A 19,875-nucleotide genomic window follows, 5' to 3' on the forward strand; every position below is an offset into this window, starting at 1 on the left:
TTCATCGAACATATTCGAATCCCATTGCATTCAATGAGAGGCAAAACCAAACGCATCCACAACACCTCCAAAGAGGCCCAGAAGCTGCTAAAACAGCTCAAATTGAGGGCAGACACCAGGAAAAGTGGCATCAATTGACCCACAGTACAAATTTTATAATGGCACAGCAGCAGTCAGCCATGGGCCATGCATGAGGTATCAGGGTCTGGGCCAGCATTTACAGCTTTGAATTTAACTTCAAATTAAAACGAGGTGGCTGAGGGACCGGTGTAGGCCTGCTGTGCTGAGAGCCCTGATACCTCATGCAACATCTCAAGCTGCTTTCTGCTCAGCCAAAGTCAGGTGACAAAACATCAGTTTCATACTATTGTTAGAAAAATTTAAGGATAGTAACACGGTTAGTTGACTGAAGGTAAGTGCAGGCTTGCCGGTCTTGGAGGCCTACTCCTACAGGCAACACACATGAAGGAGACCCAACTTGGGAGTCTCCACATTTAAAAAAAAATTATTGCCATACACCACTAAAGTGGTATTAATTTCACCAGAGTAGAAATAGTATTATGAGGACCAACACCCCTTCCACTACAGCCAACACACCAGATGGAGACCCAATCAGGAGTCTCCACATTTCCAAAAATTAGGGGCAGACACCACCAAAGTGGCATCAATTTCACCAGAGTAGAAATCGTATAATGGAGACAGACACCTCTTCCACTACAGCCAACCCAGCAGATGGAGACCCAATCAGGAGTCTCCACATTTACAAAAATTATGGGCAGACACTACCAAAGTGGCATAAATTTCACCAGAGTAGAACTAGTATAATGGGGCACTGACATTCCTTTCAGTACAGCAGATGGAGACCCAATCAGGGATCTTCACGTTTCCAAAAATTATTGTTAACATCAGCAGCAACAGCAGGCACATAAATCACGACAAAGATATTACACACTGCAATAACACGGGATCAATGCAGCACACTAAAAACAACACCATTGTCTAGTCTGCACAGTCTGCAGCCTTGGAGATCCATTACTTGTTCATCTTTATGAAAGTTAGGCGGTCTACACTTCCAGGGGACACACCCGGATGCGCTAATACACCTCCAGCAGCCTGAAGACACGTTGTGAGAGAACGCTGACTGCGGAGCATGATAAAACCTCCATGGCGTGACTGGCGAGCTCAGGCCACTCTTCCCTTTTTGAAGACCAAAATGTTAAAGGGTACAAACCCTCCCTGATGGCATTGATATTGAGCTCGAGATACTCCTGCACCATCTTCTCCAGTTGTTCACCACGTGTCAAATTTATACTCTGTTGTGCTGGTGGAGCTGGTCTAAAAAAATGTGTGAAAGGAATCACAGAAATTGCTTCTGCCGCTTACACTCCTGCTGCTGCTAATGTTTTTGCGTTGACGAATTGATGTTCCTGAGGTTGGAAGTCTAGAGTTGCTGTCTTGGGGAAAACTTGTCTTAAGGTTGTCTAAAAGCGTGTTTTGAAACTCCAGCATACACAGGTCCCTTTCCAGAGCGGGAAGCATCTGGCAAAATTTACTCTTGAATCTAACAGAGTAGCAACCCAGTAGTCAGCACTATTTAAAATCATAACTATACGGGGATCATGTTGCAGCAAGAAGGTGCTCATGTTTCGAGCTCTTCCATGCATTCCAAGCCCATGGTGTGTTGGTGGCTGGGTAACACTCACACTGGTGCTCGTTTCCTCGTCCCCTTCTGCCAACCATGGCGAACAGAGAGGGGATCATTATCCTCTTCATCTCCTGACTGTTGCTCACCCATCACATCTCCCTCCTTGTCCTCCCCCATTTGATCTTCGGCTCTTTCACCTTCACTAACAGTTTGTCTGGTAACATGAGCCCCCCTCGATCGCTGTAATACACTCCGCCTTGGCATCCACATATGTGACGACAGTCTGTAACTTAGAGACATTGTTATTCCTTCCGCATCCTCCTCTGTTTCCTCCTCTTCCTCTGGGAACACCACCTCCTCCCGCAGGCTATTCAAAGTCTGCTCCAGCATGTAGATCACCGGAATAGTGATGCTGATGATGGCATCGGCAGCGCTAACCATCTTAGTAGCCATTTCAAAATTGTGCAGAAGGGTGCAGAAATCCTTAATCTGTACCCAGTCTGCAAACGTGATTTGCACCACATCCATACTGCTTTGGCCCAGGCCATACGACATGAGATACCACATCAGGGGTCGACGCTGCAGCCACAGTTGCTGCAACATGTGCAGAGTGGAATTCCACCGTGTCGGCACATCGCATATTAACCGGTTAACTGCCATGGACAAAGACCTCTGTATTCATGCAAGTCGATTACTTGTGGGGTGCGAACGGCAGAAGTGAGCACACAGCAACTGTGCTTTCTGCAGCAGCGCATCCAGGCCAGGATAGTAGCGGAGAAATTGCTGTACCACCAGCTGCAGTGGCTGAGAGAGGGCAGAGCAGGGTGAACATGACAAACTGCTGGACCGTGAGGTGCAGGCGGAGATGTTACAGTGGATTGAGAAAGATTTGGTGTGCTCAGTGAAGCTAAAACAGCAGGCATGTCCACTTCCGTTACAGCTGACAGGCTCTCACTAAGCCTGACTGGAGCGGGTAAACGAATGGAGGTTCTGAAGCTAGTGACCTGTGTGACAACACTTGGAACAGTGACAGAGGAGGAAGAAGCAGCAGATGCGGTTACTTGAGCGGCCGATGGTTGGTGAGGCCCGCATTTTATCGCAGTGAGGTTGCTAGAGTAACGCATGTTGATCGCGCATGTGATGGTTCATGCATGTAGTAGTCAAATTATTGCAATTATTCCCTCTACTGATTTTTTTTGCAATGTTGGCAAATAACGTGGGTTGGCTCATCCTTTGCAGGCTCAAAAAAGGCCCAGGCTAGGCAACCATTGCCACTCCTGCGAGCTGCAGACCCGTGACCGCTGTGGCCAAAGCCACACCTGTGGCTGATGATTCAGTGCTCAGTATGGTTGTATCACTCAGAGTCTGTGCGGTAGGCCGCAACGTAACCTCCTCGTCTTCCTCCTCCTCAACCACATCGGATGAGCTACTCAGCTGCGTGCCTCTGGGTTCACACCAAGTGGGATCTACAACCTCATCATCATCCTCTCTGTTCTCTCTTTCCTCACCCTGAAAGTTACCCTCCTCCTTTTCCTGCCCTGACAGCACATTACAGTCTGCGTACGCCTCAGGTATCTGAGTCTCATCAGGATCAACTTCCCCCACAGGGGTTAATGTCTGGTGATGAGGGTCAAGATTCTGATCTGACCCTACTTTGTCCTGCCCCAGATCCAACATAAAAAAAAAAAATGGGCCTTGGTGCAGATCGTTTCCTCCTCTTGAGTCTGTGAATCGTTGGAGCTGACCTCTGATGCCCATGGCATAGAACAGCTCTTCAGACTCGCCCGTCTGTGGTTCCCTACAGTCATTTGGGCGGTTGGAGAGTTGTGACGCCGGGGGAAAGAAGGGTAATTGGGGTGCCACCTCTGAGGACTGTACTGTGTGTGATGTTGAGGTGGAGGAAGAGGAGGAGAGGCCACTTGATGCAATCTGGCCCTCATCTACAAGGCGTACCGCTGTGCTGCTGCCAAAGAAAGGGAGTAACCCGTCTAGTTAAACAGACGTTGTCAGTTGTCTTTGGATAGGACGTGACGGTGTTGGTTCACTTGAGCTTTCACAAACATTACCACCTACCCTACATACACCTTGAACACCAAGCCTAGTCCCCCTTCCACCACGACCTCGCTTTTTCCCAATCATGTTGCTCAGATAATGTGGTTGGAGCACGCTGTTAGCAACAAAAAAATAGATTTTTTTTACTGTGGAGCCCTGGATATAGCAGAATCTCAGTGCCAAAAAATTACAAGCTGAGATGTGGCCTCCTGTATCACGTTAATAACAGAAAAAATTAGAGTTTTTACTGTGGATGAGGCCTGGATACAGTAGAATATATGCGCCAAAAAATTACAAGCTGAGATGTGGCCTGTTATATCACACTAGTAACAGAAAAAAATATTTTTTTACTGTAGACGAGCTCTGGATACAGCTGAATTTCACCGCCAAAAAATTACAATCCGCGATGTGTCCTGCTGTATGAAGCACGGTAGGAACAGAAAAAATTAGAGTTTCAAATGTGTACGCCTGCATGGAGCACAATATCATCAGTGCATCACAGAGTTCTATGCTGAAATGTGGCCTGCTGTCTGTCTTGACCACACTAATAGCAAAAACAATTAATCTGCTGGAAGGTCGATTTCCCAGCCACACAGGATCCTATCTATTTAAACTATGTGACTTAGAAGCAACCGCCTAGCTAACTATCTCAAATCTCTCAGAGATTTGCAGCATTTCTGCGCTGTTACACTGACAAAATGGTGCTAAAACAACATGCCCGCTCTTTATATTGAGAGGCACAAGTGACTTCAGCAGCCAATAACAGAAGCCCTTGTGTCTGGGTGTTGTGGATGGTTCCTGCATCCTGATTGGCTTGCAGGAATCTGCACACATTAAGTTAAGAAAAAAAAAAAAGATTAATAGTCCGCCGCTACTCTGACCTCTCCGACCCCCTCCCCTCATCAAACACGTCCTCCCGCTCATCATACAGCACCACTACCCTAACCAAGTCCTAATAAATACAGAAGAGGAAATGCAGTCATTTCTTGCACTTTTGCCGAATTGGCCCGATTTTCAGTAAAAACGCTCGGGTGTCCGATCACGAATCCGAATGTGCAATGTTCATGCCGAATTTTAAAAACATAAATGTTTTCAGAACATGTTCGATCTTCTCTAAACATTACCCCTTCGTTAATATACAAAAAAAAATCTTTGCCAAAACTTTACTTGTTATCAGGTATTGGTTTTGGCTGTAAGTGAGAATGTCTTGTGATGATCTTGAGGGCTGGCAGCTTTATTCAATGATATATCGGCAATTCTGATGGGTAATTGTTTCAAAACTTGCTATTATTTCTACAATGCTCAAAAAATTCTGAGAACACTTACATATCACAGCATAGTCAATTAGGGAATATCAGTTTTTCTAGTTATGTCACAGCCTTACTTTGTGGCTCGTCACAAGGCCAAAGCTTTGTCTACTCATAGCGAGCCAATGGCTGCATAATTATCAAAATTGTGGCTTTCCGTGGGTGGTCAAAAATTCTGCAGCGCGGTCAGTCACACCTCGTTGCTGCATCCTAATGAAATATAAGTGATTGTTATTGATTTTCACTGCTTTCATGAAAATTAAAGGTATAACTGGGGCACTGGGTAGGCAACAGTAAGACCATTCCTGAAAAGTGGTGGTCACAGACAATTACACTCTCCTTATCATTCCTGATTGATTCTCCAGTTTTGCTAGTGTCCTTGTCACCATTGGTTGCACGAGGCCGGACCTGGGCAGCATGAATCACCTGACAACTTCCCTTTAATTCTTACACTCACTAATTATTGCTTTTGCTGATTTAGTTTGCTAAGTTTTTGTAGATTATTGCTAATGTATTACATTTTTAAGAAGATATTTCTGACTCGTTCAAACAATATGGACACACCATTGTTGCAATTTTGAAACATCACTAAAAATCTCTATAATGAAAGGTTTTGGAATAGAATCTCCTGCTGTATTGACCTCACCATCCAGGAAGTCCACGTTTCTCAGTTGCCTAACTCCAAATCTACTTTTGAAAATTCTACCACAGCTTCTGAGAGATCAGTTCTTTCAACTGTAAGAGGAAGCGAAGGTGTCTCTGAAGAGTTCCTGCATGATGTGACACTAGTGAGGAAAGACTGCTGGCTGGACAATTGGCGGAACCAATTTGCACCAGAAGAATTGCAGGAGGAGTGAGTTCTTGTGCCGGACCTGGTCAGGTTCTTTGCATGACAGAGTTCCGGGAAATAAAAGCCCTCCATGCCAAATCGCAGGAGACTTTGGCGCCAAGAGAGAGCAAGGTGCAGATGTGCACAGGAGAAGACGCTGCAGCCAGAGTGACAGGCCGCAGCTGGAAGCGTGTGCCTGCAGGGCGCTGGATGCTTGCAGACAAGATCCAGATGACCAGAGTTCAGACTGCACCAGTCAAGACCAGGACCTGTGCCCTACACCCTTCAAGAGCTGAGGCCCAAGTCCTCGCCCCAGACCCAGGAAACATCGCTGACGGTCAAGCAGCGAAGATCCCCTAGGAGACAACGACTAGAGAGGCATGCCTGGGGTTGCAGCACGAGTGAGCAGGGCCTTCACTTCCAGCTATAACATATAGTACCGGGGTTCGCGGGGTCAAGATAACAGGTTGGGAGGGGGCCGGTTGGTGCATGGGGGGCTCAACGCACATTAATAGACTTCGTTAGAAAGATTTGCGGTCTAGCGGGAAAACCCGGTGACCCCCACTAGGGCCAGAATTACAGCAGGAACTTAAGTGGTAACTCCCATGAACGGGTGTACCACCTTTGTAAAGAGAACATTAGCCTTATATAGTGAAGAACTTTCATTGTTCTTTCATTTGCATCGTTATTTGGTTCATTGTTGATTTGCCTTGTTACTATCACCAATTGCTTATAGTTACTGTAAATTACTACTGCATTTAAACATAATTATACTTTTGTCATGCAAGGTGTGGGAAAGACTAAGTGCAACAAGAAGGGAAGAGGGGGCGGAAGCCCAAACACTAGGGAAAGGGGGAGTGGAGACCCCTAGGCAGATCTAATATCACCCTGCCTACCCTACTGTCCCTATATAGGTTCCACACCTATCACCGCGCAGGACCCTAAGCCCTGGATGTCCCTAGAGCTTGGTCCTAGATAGGGAGGGGAGGGTTGAGCACTGGTCAGGCTCCACTGCAAACTAAAGACAACAAGGTAGACAAACAAAGGGGATAAACTTAGCTTGAGCAGACACCAGAGGAATAAAGCCAACTGTCCTCCAAGGGCACCAGAGAAGAAGCTAGCCGACTGCTAGTGCTCCAAGCCTGCATAAAGGTACATAGAAGTATCACCGGCGATTCACTGGAGCAAACTGAGTGTTTTTAACTCCCAGGCAAGGGTGTGTCAATCAGCAGCAGGAGAGTAGTCGCCGCTGGGTCCTAAAGGAAGAAGGATTAAGAAGGTGTCTGTAATGCCAAGCGTGGTGATCTTCTACAGCCTGATCCAGAGCGACTATTACACCTGACACACCCGTGACAACCGTTCACTGACTGTTCCTGCCTTGTGTCCTCTGTGCGTTGCATCCAGTCACCTGCTTTACACAATCATAGATTTACAACAAAGGTTAATGTTAAAATGGGCTCATTTTATCAAACACCTAGTGAGAGGAGCTAAGCTAAGATATTGATAAATGTTTACATTTTTAACATCTTATACCTTTATTTTCTTAATAGCCACATTCAATTGGGTTTGCGGTCTTTTTATTATGTTCTTTTTCAGGAATGTTTCAAGTTTCTGGGATAAAATCTTAAAAACAAGCACATGTAGAGCACCAAAAATAAAGAAAAACATTGCTTAATAGTGCATTTTATATTTATATACTTTACCATTGGGCTCTGAGGAAATATCTAGCCCCGGAAGCTTGAAGAAAACTCACCATGTAAGAATAAACTTGGGCTAAAAGGATGAAAGGTTTAGATTTGGATTTTTGTTTTGTACAAGACCACACAGTATCAAGAGTGCTTCCATTTTCCTGACACCATGTAAGGCCTCATTCAAGTGATTGTTTTTTTCCTAAGTATGTGAAAGAATTGGACCAATTTTAAACAGTGTTTTAGATAAGAAATATATCCGAGCTTACTCAATGTGTTAGTTTACCATCAGGGATTTTCTAGTATGCAAAAAAAGAAAAAATTGCAAACCTTCCTCCACCCATTGCAATGTTAAAAAAGGATAGAACATGGATGGCAGCTGTGTGCTGGCCATGATTTTCACAGACCAATACACTTATAGCTAAATGTGGTTGTCCTGAGGAAGGAGTCAGGCTGACGTTGAAACGCGTTGACAATTAAACCACTTACATCCCAATGAATGACAGCTTAAACAGAGATGAGACCACCATGCAGATTTGGTGTAACATAGATGAGATCCTTCATGTTCTCCACAAGGTTCTCAATGCCTTTACTGATCACTGCACATCACTTATAGGTTTACACCCCCTATCAGTTGACTTAATTTGCAAAAATATTTTCTTTACAGATTCTATTTTTTTGCTCTCAACCCTCTCAGCTCCCTGCTCAACACCTTCGTGACAGAGGCAATTTTCTATTTTGTGCTTTCGTTTCATGACATAGAAACATGATTCTCAAAAACAATAAAATATTTTTAATTTTTAATCCCCCTAGAGGGACTTGAACTTGAAATTATTTGATCATTTATAGTAAAATAATAAAATGAATGATCTCCTATGAAGCCCAGCATAGGGCTTATGGTAATGGAGGACTTCAGAGGGCCTTTGACTGCCATGGAAACCCATCTGCATCCTACAATTGTGTTGCATTCAGTCGTTTAGTGCTGGTACAGATGCTCGGGATCATGCTACTTATCCCTTTACTGTTTTTGCATTTTTGTTTTTTCCTCCCCCTGTTCCAAGAGCCATAATTTTTTGTATTGTTCTGTCAACATAGCCATATGAGGGCTTGTTTTTTTATTTATTTTATTGAATGAGTTGTAGTTTGGATAGATAGCTTTACCATCCAATGTACTGAAAAACAGTCAAAAAATTCCAAGTGCTGTGAAATTGAGAAAAATCACATTCCAGCAGTTTTTGGGGTTTTATTAAGCCAGTGAGATGCCTGCCATATGTAGCACACTTGTAGATACCCACATCTAGCTTTCCTAAGCACCTGACAGGTACACTGACTCTGGCATACACAGGGAAACACAACCAGGCTATGCTTTCCTTCTCTGAGGTTGTAGGCACGTTTTAGAGGAGCAAGCAGCAAACTTGCTAGATTTTAGATTACATATATGAAAATGTAAAGCATGCTCCAGCACGTATAGTGCTGAGAGAGATAATAGGGCGTATCAGGGCCGGGTTTTACAAGCAGTCAAAGAGATGGATGTGACTGGCTGCTCACATATCCCCACCCCGGGGGTGTGGTTTGGTAGATAAAATGAAGATCAAATGTCTCATTGAGTGTCTGGGTCTGGAGATGTGTAGACTCTCCAGCGTGTTGGTCTGTGCTGAGGATTTAAGAACTGGACCCTAACCTGAGCATGCGAACCCACAATACTGTATGGTATTTTACTTTGTGTTTTCACTTTGTGCCAAAAAAGACTGTCTTTTGTTTGGTTTCCTGAGCGGTTTATGCAGTTTTAATAAACCAGCCTGGACAATCTAATGAATTCGCTTCCTGTGCCTACCTCAACTGCAACCAAGTAAGTCAAAATCCTATAGTTGATATTAAATTTCTATGGTTCATCAAGGCCACATTCACACACATTCAGTATTTCATATCAGTATTTGTAAGCCAAAACCAAGAGTAGGTAAAAAATTCAGAAGTGGTGTACGTGTTTCTATTATACTTTCAGCAGCAGAAGGGATGGAAGTGAGACACAGATCCATTACTAGTGGGTAGGCGGAGCCCCACAGGGATAGTTCACCTCAGATTAGAAAAAGTGACGACCGGCCCCTCCAGCTTAGGCTCCTCCTACTCCCATGTTCCTCAGTCTAAAATTTGAGGTCGCAGAGGATAGTCGCTGCCTTTGCAGCTCCTCAGAAGAATTTTTTATTTTTACCAGGAGACCTGGACCCCCCGTGGTCTAGAGGTCTCAGGGGGTCTCAGCGCTGCTGGGACCCCTGGCGGATCTGCGTACCCCCTAAGGAGGTCCCCGCAGAACGCTCATGTGGGGTCCCTGCGCGCTCCGCCGTGGGGGGGAGCGAAGGGCCATGTCGCCACACATCCCTGGGGGTCCCTGTGGCGCTCAGCTGGGTAAGTGCCCTCTGTGTGTGTGGAGTGCTTCAGCGGCTGCAGCGGCAGCCGCTGTTACTGACAGAATGGTGACTGCCTTTTTGTCCTTGCAGGCAGAGGGGTACGGCACCCCGGAGGCTTCGGAATCACCGACAAGCTCTGCTGGTGAGATCTCCGATTCTGATGAAGAGGATCGGCAGGGTCACTCTGCTTCGCTTTCGGGCCGCGTGGATGCTCTTATTGGAGCCATGCGGGAAGCGTTACAGCTGTCTGAAGAGGTGGCGAGGCCTGGCAAGTCGGCCCATCTGTATCAGGAGTCGCGTCGGGCTCGTTCGACACTGCCGGCGCATGATGAACTTAACGAGGCGGTGGAGAAAGAACGCCTGTGTCCCGATAAACGCTTCAAGGGGTTGCGGTTCTTTGATGCCCTGTATCCCTGCTCCACGGAGACAATCGCTAATTGGGTCCCCTCTCCTGTAGCGTGCCATTGTCTCAGCTGAGCGAATCCTCCTTGCTTCCTGTTAAAGGGAAGGCGAGTCTACAGGAACCGCTAGACAGAAGGACGGAGTTAGCGGCGAGTTCCATCTACGAGGCCGCGGGTCATGGACTCCGAGCGGCCTTGGGGGCCATGTGGGCTAGTGAGGCTTCTCTGCGGTGGTTGGATCCGCCGTCTGAAGTGGAAAGACTCTTCCAGCTTTTGGAAGAGGCGGCCCAATATGGCAGGGACGCAGTGCTGGATACTACTTCGGTTCTGTCCAGGGCTCAATCCTCGGCCGTCACAGTCAGTAGAGCACTGTGGCTTAAACAGTGGACTGGAGACACAGTATCCAAACAAGGTTTGCTGAGTCTGGCGTACAAGGGCGGTCAGCTTTTTGGTTCAGACCTCACGGAGCTGATTGCCAAGGCAAAGGCCAAGGATTCGGCTTTGCCGCAGCGGAAGGTAGCGGCTTCTACGTCTGGCAAGTCAATTGCAGGTAGTGGTCGCCGGTCCTTTCGGCCCAGGGGACAGTTCCGTCAGCCCTCTTGGAGATCGGGTCGTCCCTCGTCTTCCGGGAAAAAGACCACCCAGAAATCCCATACTCCCTGGAAACAACACTTCCGTCAGGACAAACAGGAGGTTGACAAAAAGCCCGATAAGGCAGATTGACGCCAGGAACCCGCCCCAGGGCTCTCGGGTGGGAGGTCGTCTGCTACAATTTGGGTCGTTTTGGGCGTCCCACGTATCGGACGCCTGGGTGACGCGGGTTATGTCGGCAGGCTATTTCATAGAGTTTCATTCTCGACTCCCGGACAGGTTTCGCCAGTCACGCATCCCGTCTGAGCCCAAGCTGGCTGCCGCACTGCTGCAGGAGATCGACACTCTTCTGCAGCAGGGCGTGGTGGTTCCGGTTCCGCCGGAGGACCGGGAAAGGGGGTTTTACTCCAACCTTTTTGTGGTCCCCAAAAAGGAGGAAAAGTTTCGCCCCATTCTGGACCTCAGGGATTTGAATTTTTATGTCCGGACCCGGAAATTCCATAGGGAGTCTCTTCGCTCTGTCGTGGCGGCCCTGTCGCAGTATGATGTCTTGGTGTCGATCGACATCCGCGATGCCTATTTGCATGTCCCTATCGGCAGGGCTCACCAGCGTTTCCTGCGTTTCGCCATAGGTCAGGCCCATTACCAGTTTGTGGCCCTACCATTCGGGTTGGCCTCGGCACCCAGGGTTTTTACAAAGATTCTGGCGCCGCTCATGGCACTCCTTCGAAGGCAAGGAGTTGCAATTCTCCCCTACCTGGTCGACCTGTTAATTGTGTCGCTCACAGCGGAGGAGGCGGTGACAGCCCGCGATCTCTCCCTTCAGCACCTGGAGGACTTCGGGTGGCTGGTCAATTGGAAGAAGTCGTTTTTGGAGCCTTCGCAGTCAATCCTTTTCTTGGGGATGCATTTCGACACGGTACGGGCAGCGGTGTCCCTACCTCCGGACAAACAAGCGAACCTTCGTCACCATGTCCAGGCTATGAGGTCGGCGATGACGATGTCCCTTCGGGAGTGTATGCGCCTTATGGGTCTGATGGTGGCGGCAATGGAAGCAGTACCGTTTGCACAATTTCATTCCCGGGGTCTCCAAGATCTTATTCTGACCCGTTGGGATCGAACGCCAGCTTCGCTGGATCGCTGTGTCGGTATTTCCCGGAGGGTGCGAGAGTCTCTTGGATGGTGGTTACGTCCGGAGGCCTTATCCCTGGGGAAATCCTTCCTCCTCCCACGGTGGTCGGTCTTTACCACCGATGCCAGCCTGTCTGGCTGGGGGGGGGTTTGGAACGATCTCTGGGTTCAGGGGGTCTGGTCGTCAGAGGAGTCGTCTCTGCCGATCAGCATCCTGGAGTTGAGAGCATTTTTTCTCTGTCTCCGACATTGGACGGTCCCTTTGAGCGGTCTGCCGGTCCGGATTCAGACGGACAATGCGACAGCTGTTGCGTATATCAACCATCAGGGCGGGACGAGGAGTTCCAGACTCATGATGGAGGTCTCTCGGATCCTGGTTTGGGCCGAGTCCAGGGTTCCAGCCATATCCGCGATTCACATCCCAGGAGCGCTGAATATCACTGCGGACTTCCTCAGTCGCAAGCAGGTGGATTCCGGAGAATGGAGCCTTCATCCGGAAGTTTTTGCACTGCTGTGCTCCCGTTGGGGGACTCCCCAAGTGGACTTTATGGCATCCAGGTTGAACACCAGGATCCCGACCTTCATGTCCAGGTACAGGGACCCGGAAGCTGTGGCGGTAGATGCTCTAGTGGCCCCGTGGGACCAGTTCGAGCTGATCTACGTGTTTCCGCCGCTATGCTTACTCCCTCTAGTGCTCCGGCGGATCAAACTCGAACAGATCTCGACGATTTTGGTAGCGCCGGATTGGCCGAGGAGAGCGTGGTATTCAACGCTGGTGTCTCTTCTGGCGGCGCCTCCGTTTCCACTGCCTCTTCGTCTGGACCTGTTAACCCAGGGGCCCTTTCGCCATCCGGACTTGAAGTCTCTTCATTTGGCTCTTGAGACCGAGATCTTGACCCGTCGTGGGTTTTCAGCCGATGTCATTGCCACCTTGCTGGCGGCCAGAGGTCCAGCTACGGCTAGGATTTATCACAGAACTGGGGAGGCCTTCAATTCATGGTGTTCTGGTTCATCAAGAAACCCGAGGGTTTTTTCCATTCCCAACTTCTTAAGCCTTTCTGCAATGTGGTTTGGTCAAGGGTCTGGCAGTTAGTACCTTGCGGGGTCAGGTATCTGCACTGTCTGTGCTTTTTCGGAAGGCTATTGCCTCGCGCAGAGATGTGCGTTCATTTTTTCGCGGGATTGCACGTCGGAGGGCGTTTGTGGCTCCTTGGCAGCTCAATCTAGTCTTGGAGGCTCTTCAACATGGGCCGTTTGAGCCTTTGGATTCAGCTACGCTTTACTTGCTTTCTTGGAAGGTGGCCTTCCTGGTGGCGGTCACCTCCTTGAGAAGGGTTTCTGAGTTGGCGGCACTGTCTTGCTCGCCCCCTTTCCTGGAATTCCACTCGGATCGTGTGGTGCTTCGTACCCGTGGCGATTTTTTGCCTAAGTTGGTATCGAGTTTCCACGTCAATCAGGATATCGTGTTGCCCTCCCTCTGTCCGAAACCGAAGAGTCCAAAGGAGCGGGCCTTGCACTCGTTGGATTTGGTGCGAGCATTGAAGTTCTATCTTTCAATCACCCAAGGGTTTCGGAAGTCGGACTCTCTTTTTGTGATTCCTGCTGGTCATCGGCGTGGTCAGCGGGCTTCCAAGGACACTATAGCTCGGTGGTTACGTTCGTCTATCCTGGAGGCGTACCGGCTCAAGGGCGAGCCTTGTCCGGTTAAGGTTCGAGCTCATTCCACGAGAGCTGTTGGTTCGTCGTGGGCTTTTCGTCAGGGGGCCTCGGCAGCGCAGCTCTGCCGGGCGGCCACCTGGCGCTCCGTCCACACTTTTACTAAATTTTATAAAGTGGACGTGAGTGCTTCCGCCGATGCGGCCTTGGGACGCAGGGTCCTGCAGGCGGCGGTCGTTTAGGTTATCTCTTTATCTCCTTTTCGGCGCTTGTTGCGCACTTGACTAAGTTGTTGGGGGGTTGGCGATTCTGCCACTGTTTCCCACCCTTGAGTTCTGGACTGCTTTGGGACGTCCCACTAGTAATGAATCTGTGTCTCCCTTCCTTCCCTTCTGCTGCTGAAAGACGGATTTTGGTAAGACCTTACCTGTAAAATCCTTTTCAGCGAAGGAAGGAAGGGAGACACAGCACCCTCCCAGTGCAGAAGTGTATTATTGTTTTCCAGATGCGGCTCGACCCCTCTCTGATGGCAGTCATCGGGACTGGGGTCGGCGCGCTAGGGCTCTGTTCCAGCATTGCCAGCTCATCGCAGTTGTCAGGTCCAGTGAGTAGTGCCTGGGACTGTGTGTTCTTTCTGTTATATGCATAACCTGTTCTCTCGCATTTCTGAATTTTCAGAAGGGGTTGTGTTGTTCCGCTGGTGTTGTCTGCTCTTCCTTAGCTTGTGTACGGACTGGAGAACATGGGAGTAGGAGGAGCCTAAGCTGGAGGGGCCGGTTGTCACTTTTTCTAATCTGAGGTGAACTATCCTGTGGGGCTCCGCCTACCCCACTAGTAATGGATCTGTGTCTCCCTTCCTTCCTTCACTGAAAAGGATTTTACAGGTAAGGTCTTACCAAAATCCGTCTTTTCCTCTGATTGTTCCTCTCCTGATTTTGGTTTCCAAATACTGATGTAAACTACTGACCAAATAATGAATGTGAGAAGTTGCCCAAGACAGAAAATCCTGGAGCATGGAACCACAGGAGTGATTATGTCCCCCAATCACAGATATATTAGGGGATTGTGTTGACAGCAGATTATTATCAATATGACATGGAAATATTCCATTTCCATTGTGCCAAGAGATGTCCCTGGTATGAACTGGAGACGTCCAGTCTACCTCACTGCAATATCTTCCCTATGTCTATTGGCACACCTTTGCTAGCGAGAAAAATACAGGAGAAAGTTTTCTCTTCTTGGAACCATTGGCTCCTTGCTAATTTAATTATCTACTCACAGGAGATGCTGCCAGAAATATTTGATTTGTATTTATCTAATCCATAATACAATTCATAACATCATGTTAATAAAGCTTTTTATTGGTGATTGCAAATAGTTTAGTACCGTAGATACCATAATTTTTTTCCTTTTTCTCTGCATATGACTTTACTTGACTGTAACTGGTATATATTTTGTTTTACTACCTGTCAATAACATAAATCTGTAGAAAAAATAAAATAGTTCTCACCTGTGTGATTTCTCTGATGTCTTGCAAGATGTGGTCTCTAGTTAAAACATTTACCACATTCTGTACCTGAAAATGGCTCTCTCCTGTATGAATTCTATGATGTCTAAGAGGATGTGGTTTTGTTGTGAAACATTTCCCACATTCTGAACATGCAAATGGCTTCACCCCTGTGTGACATCTCTGATGTGTAACAAGATGTGATTTCTCGATAAAACATTTCCCACAATCTGAACATGAAAATGGCTTCTCCCCTGTGTGACTTCTCTGATGTCTAACAAGATTTGATTTCTCGTTAAAACATTTCCCACATTCTAAACATGAAAATGTCTCTCCTGTGTGAATTCTCTGATGTCTAACAACATGTGATTTCTTGGTAAAACATTTCCCACAATATGAGCATGAAAACTGCTTAACCTCTTTGTGATGTTTCTCATGTTTAAGTAAACCTTTTTCACATTTTATACATGAAAATAATTCCTCCACTATCTGAGCTCTTTGATGGTCAACTTCCTTCCTTTTATTTTTCTTAACATTCTGTGATGCATCAAAACATGGGAGTTGTTGAAAATGATCAGATGATAGATCTTTGATGTGTGCAGCAGAAGGTATAGCTGCTTTAAAATCTGAAGCCATCACGAGTCCCTCTGAGCTTCTGAAATAGTCACCTGCCAAAAAATAAAACTGAGTTGAACCTATGTTAGGATGAGGGTGTCTGTCAGTAGCATCAACCTTAGTAATCCATCTGTATAGGTAAACAGGATATAAAAAGTTGAATAAAAATATACATTTGATACCTGCGGTCCAATGTTTTATTCCAGAGAAATCTACTTTTTTCTCATTATCTAAATGAGATGTTAAGACATATGGGTGGACATACACATCCCGGAGAATCTGCCTCCAGAACATATTTTAAATGAAAGAGGGTGTTACTAGTGTGAGACATGTAATGACTGACATTCAGCTCTCTTGATCTACATGTCTTATGCTGGTAATGGAGAGATCTATGTCTGACCCATATACAGTATCTTAACAGCTCATTTACATTTTAAGAATAACGTAGGTTTCTGGGAAAAAAGACATCAGATCACAAATATTAAAGTACCACTCCAGCGGTTTGTTTTTTTCAGCGCTGAAGTGGCGCTTTAAATGTAAGTCCTCCGCCCCTGTTTTTATACTCACCTTATACCGACGCCGCTCCAGTCACATGGCAGTATCTTTGGCTCTGGTGAAAAGTAATATGCCGGCAGCTCTAGTGTTTCCTGGTGCAGGCCTGAGGTCACTTTTCAATACTTCTCTTTGAGAGCCTCATTATGGCTCTCACAGACTTGAGCTTTTGTGAAGTAACTTCTGACTGGCCGAAAGTCAGAACTCCTGGCGCAGGCCTGAAGTGACCTCAGGCCTGCACCAGGAAACACTGGAGCTGCCGGCATATTACTTTTCACCAGAGACCGACGAGGGCAATGCTAGAAAAGGATGAATATGGCGGCAGGTGAGTATGAGACAGGGTGCAGGGGAATTACATTTAAAGCACCCCTCCAGTGGTGCAATAAAAAAAAAAGCTGGAGTAGGGCTTTAAAATCGTTTCCGCATTTAGTGGTTACTACTCACCTGGGTAGTCATATGTAGGAATCTCCTCTTTACACCATTCATCACCAATCACATATGTCTCTGTAGTATTAATATGGGTCAGATCTTTACCCTGAAACAAATATTGCAAAAGTCACAGACAGATGGAGAAGTCACATCTATGATCAGCTCTAATCCTGCCATCTCCACCGTTCTTATTACACAAGTATAAAACATATAATACTGGGGGATAAAACAAGACTGAACACAAGACCTTCACAGCCGTTTACACATCGTAGGGGAGATCTCATGACACCTTCTCTCCATCTACCTGATGATCCTGAGGAACATTGGGATTTTCTTGATCACACACCTGTGGAAGAAGAGGACGGGGACATCTCTCTAGTGTTGTCCTCTTACTGGATAGAACTGGAGAAAACACATAAATGGACTGAATTAATTCTTTACATACAGATAATTATAGGCCGTGTGTATTTAGTCCTATTACCTAGTGATGTGAGGGGCTGGGGAACCTCCATCATGATGTCCTTGTACAGATCTTTGTGTTCTTTTAAATACTCCCACTCCTCCATGGAGAAATAGACTGTGACACCTTATAGTAACCTGAAACATACATAATGATACCGTCATCCCCCCGGTTCCTTCATAGCGTTACTGTATAATGTCCCAGCATTCCCAGCAGTGTCACCTCTCCAGTCAGCAGCTCAATCATCTTGTAGGTGAGTTCTAGGATCTTCTGGTCATTGATGTCCTCATGTATCAGGGGGTGAGTTGGAGGCCCCGTGATTGGGCCCAGGGGTCTTCCCAATCCCTCAGACACAGGGGCCCGACAGCGCTCACTAGAGGTCTTCTTCACTACTGTGTATTCCTGGTTATGGAGAGACACATTAATAAATCTCACTACAGACATTTCCAGAGTCCTCACCTCTCCAGTTCTCTCCATCTGTTATTCCCATAGATAAGAATGATGTAATGTGATGTCATCAGAACCTCTCACCTCTCCAGTAAGCCGGAAGAGGATCTCTAGAGTGAGGTGTAATATCCTCTCTGCCATCTTGTTCCTGTCCCTATCCATCCTTGATGGGTCAATCAGGAAAATTCTCTTATTTAGAAGATCTCCACTGAGAGGATTCACTATTGTAGGGACCTGAATGGAAAGAAGATGACGATGTAATATCATAAAGATCCCATGTATTAATACAATTACTGAAGGTAATAAGGAGAAACATATGACGAGACAGAACGTGTAGATGTGATATTCTTTCTTTATTTTGATGGACTGGAGAATGAGTGTAATATCTTATTAAGGCCGCTCCTCCATGTCTGAGGTCAATGCATTTTGTGCGTTCACAAGAACGCTACAACCAGTCTATGGACTCACCAAGTGGAGAACTCGAATACCTACGCAGAGGAACCTTTCTCTCCCCTTCATTTATTAAGCTTTGGGATTTAGAGAGGTCTCATTGCATAATAAACATCTTTACATGCCATTCTGGGCAGTTTTTATTTGGACTCATTTTAAGCAGATATAATCGAATCAGCTGAACTGAGCGCAAGATTTTGGGAGATTGGCTTATCTGTATAAATAATCATTATCAGACAGCAAAACTAAAATCATGGTAGTACGATAGCCAATAGAGGTGGTGGTTTATAGATCAATATTCAGCTGCAATAAAGACAGTTTATCTTTCAGAAATCTTCCAAAACATTTTATGCATTTCAACTTTTTTCTCTATAAATTTCTATGACGGTATAAAACCCACAATCTGATCCCATAATGTAACGTGCTCTTGTATTTTCTCCCATATTCTGCTCCACATTCCCCTCCTCCAGGTTAAGTGTCCTCATTGCAGGACAGACGCCGCAGACATTTCATAGGAAATCTCTTTATTCTAAACCAGGGGTGCACAACATTGTTTGGTCCAAGGATCAAATTGGCATGCTGAACTGATCCCAAGGGCCTCAATTTTTTTTTAAAGGGATAGTTACATAAATACTTCACCAGAATCATCATCAGTACATTAATACATCACATAACCAAATTTTGAGTATTTGAGAAGGATTTGAAGAGTTTCCGTTCAGTTTCTGCTCAAAAAAATCAGTGTGAACACACACTTAAACTAAGTTTTTGGAGCAGAAACTCTGCAAATCCTCCTCATAATCAGAAATCTCTAAGTTTTGACACTGTTTAACCCCTTCATGACCTTGGACGTATCCACACATCCTGGTTGGTAGGTACTTCACTACTTTGGGCATAAAAATTAGAAATTTGAAAATTGCTACATTTTCGCCAAATTTCAGATTTTTTCACAAATAATAATAATAATCTTTATTTATATAGCACCAACATATTCCGCAGCACTTTACAATTCAGAGGTTCATATACAACAGTCATATGTAACATAGCTAAAGATAATACAATAATTAAAGCAAAAATAATGACGACCCTGCTTGTTAGAGTTTACAATCTACAATGAGGTGGGGATGACACAAAGTACAGGGGCTTATTTACAATGATGGTTCAGCCATCTTGAGGGGATGAGGGAAAGATAAAGGTTGCATGATCTCGTCACCAGATAGTATTTGTAGTGCTTTTGGGGGCGGTGGAGTTTGGTGGAGACTTATGTTTGGAGAAATAATGAATGGGCTATAAAAATATAAAAGAACTTTGATTTTGGAATGTGATAGGTGTGTTTTTAGGGAGCGCCTAAAATTGTGTAAGTTGTGGTTTGTCCTAATTTCTTGGGGTAGAGCATTCCAAAGAATAGGTGCAGCTTGGGAGAAGTCTTGGAGCCGGGAGTGGGAGGTACGGATTAGTGGAGATGTTAGTCGAAAGTCTCTTGCGGAGTGTAGAGAACGAGTAGGCCGATAAACAGAAATGAGGGAGGAGATGTAGGGGGGTGCCGCACTATGAAGAGCTTTGTGGGTGAGAACAAGCAATTTAAATTGGATCCTATAATGTAAGGGCAGTCAGTGTAATGACTGGCACAGAGCGGAAGTGTGGCGCCCCAGCGGGTTCAGTCGCCACCGAGGTACTGCATCTCACCCAGAGGTGTGGTACCCCACTCTCAGG

The 19,875-nt window shown here is 46.2% G+C and overlaps 1 pseudogene; it reads right to left on the reverse strand.

Annotated features, from left to right (window-relative positions):
• LOC141271432 (uncharacterized) overlaps positions 1-19,875 on the reverse strand; it is a 310,526-nt pseudogene that overhangs the window by 246,501 nt on the left and 44,150 nt on the right.

The sequence above is a fragment of the Phyllobates terribilis genome, unplaced genomic scaffold (genome assembly GCF_046119375.1).
Source record: "Phyllobates terribilis strain yellow unplaced genomic scaffold, ASM4611937v1 Scaffold_5__5_contigs__length_657084704, whole genome shotgun sequence".
NCBI classification, from domain to species: domain Eukaryota; kingdom Metazoa; phylum Chordata; class Amphibia; order Anura; family Dendrobatidae; genus Phyllobates; species Phyllobates terribilis.